We start from the raw sequence: 2,006 nt of genomic DNA, 5'->3' as shown, positions 1-2,006 counted from the left end.
TAACATTATGTGGGGAAGGGGCGCCTGGGTGGCACAGCGGTTAAGCGTCTGCCTTCGGCTCAGGGCGTGATCCCGGCGTTACGGGATCGAGCCCCACGTCAGGCTCCTCTGCTATGAGCCTGCTTCTTCCTCTCCCACTCCCCCTGCTTGTGTTCCCTCTCTCGTTGGCTGTCTCTATCTCTGTCAAATAAATAAATAAAATCTTTAAAAAAAAAAAAACATTATGTGGGGAAAAAATCGTTACTCTCAAAGTTTCAATCAGCAATAATCGTGCCTCAGATAAACTTCATGAGCTGTGATATTGCCACTGAGAAAAGATACATTCAAATTTGATGTAAGAGAAAAAGCTGATGTAAAAACCACTTGAAACAGAAAAATTTGAGAGTGGACATGTTAACACAGCAATTTATTACTTCCACGACTTTGTGACCTGAATTAACTGCGTAGTTTCTTTTCAAAAACCTGACTTTCCTCGTTCGTTCCACTTGACGAAATTTCTTGCACCATGCTGAACATCTCTACTTAACCTTATCCTTACATTTGATGAAACACACATTCTGGCTGTTTGCAAACAGCATGGAATTGTAATGTCATTCTTGAGCATTACCTTGTTACCTAGGCAGAAGGGGGAACTGTCACATTAAGAAAGAAAAAAGAGGGACTTTTCTTGAGCAAAGGCAGTGCAAATCAATCCAAAATGTTTAACAGAACTGAACTACTAAGAGTTGACAGGGACTCAGATGGTCAACAAATCCTGCTGATGGTCACTTACTAATACTTTGAGCATGTGTATGCCTCTTCTGCAGTTTGTCTGTGATGGTCCGCCAGTACACTTACACTCAGCCTCCTTTGGGACAGTCACAGATGTCTCCAAGACCACTGTGGCTAGAGTCTAGAGTGTCACCTATAGCAGCAGCACAGGAAAAAGCTGACTAAGTGGAACACAGTTATGAGCTTGACCTTATCAGCATCTTGAGCTTGTGCCTACATAGTATAGATCCATGGTAATCATTATGTCAGTAAAGAAGTGGGAGAACAAAGTACATTCTTTATACTTTTGTGTAACACTTCAGATTGCAAATGGTAGATAAGGAAATGATGTGAGAGGAAGTAATGATAATAAACATTGATTATTATTTCAAGACATGTATTGATGAAAAGAAGAAGAGAGCAATACTCCAAAAGAGAAGCAGAGTTAAGGGAAGGTTAGGGGAGTTAGGGTAGGAAAGACTTAGCATGCTCCAAGGCTAATGATGGAGAGATCACAGAAGCTAAAAGTACAAAAGAGAGACAGATAATGTCTAAGATTTTTGCTTTATTTTATTCTTCTAACTGTTTCTCTTTCTCCATACCACTTTCATGCTACTATCTTTCCTATCTCATAGATTTCCATCCCTCCAGTTTCTCAAGTCAAAATCTGGAAAACATACAATCCATTAGAAAGTCCTGTCAATGCCAACTGTAAAGTAAAACCCAAATCCAACCGCTCCATATAGCTACTCACTTGCGTCCATGCTACCTACATCTCACACCTAAATGGCAATACCTTCCTGACTGGGCTACTCGTTTTGCTTTTGCACTCTCTTATAATTCATTCTCCATATAAGGACTAAAATTCTCTTGTTAAAATATCATAACTCTGGGCACCTGGGTGGCTCAGTCGGTTAAGCGTCTGCCTTCAGCTCAGGTCATGATCCTAGGGTCCTGGGATCGAGTCTCGCGTCAGGCTCCCTGCTCAGCTGGGGAGCCTGCTTCTCCCTCTCCCTCTGCCTGCCGCTCCTCCTGCTTGTGTGCTCACTCTCTTTCTTTCTCTCTCTCTCTCTCAAATAAATAAAATCTTTATAAAAATTATAAAATAAAATATTATAACTCTGATGTCTTCCTAAAGCACTGTAATAGAATCCATATTTCATGGTGTGCAGAGTTCTATCTGATAGGATTGCTACTTACCTCTTCAGTTTCATCTTCTACCATTCTCCCAAGTGTTCACTAGACTTGAACACGCT

The 2,006-nt window shown here is 41.0% G+C and overlaps 1 pseudogene; it reads right to left on the bottom strand.

The window, feature by feature from the left end:
* Nucleotides 1-201: 201 nt before the first annotated feature.
* Nucleotides 202-319, bottom strand: LOC113241301 (U4 spliceosomal RNA; annotated as a pseudogene).
* Nucleotides 320-2,006: the final 1,687 nt, after the last annotated feature.

The sequence above is a fragment of the Ursus arctos genome, chromosome X (assembly GCF_023065955.2).
Source record: "Ursus arctos isolate Adak ecotype North America chromosome X, UrsArc2.0, whole genome shotgun sequence".
In the NCBI taxonomy this organism is placed as follows: Eukaryota; Metazoa; Chordata; class Mammalia; order Carnivora; family Ursidae; genus Ursus; species Ursus arctos.
This window is presented reverse-complemented; position numbering and strand designations above follow the sequence as displayed.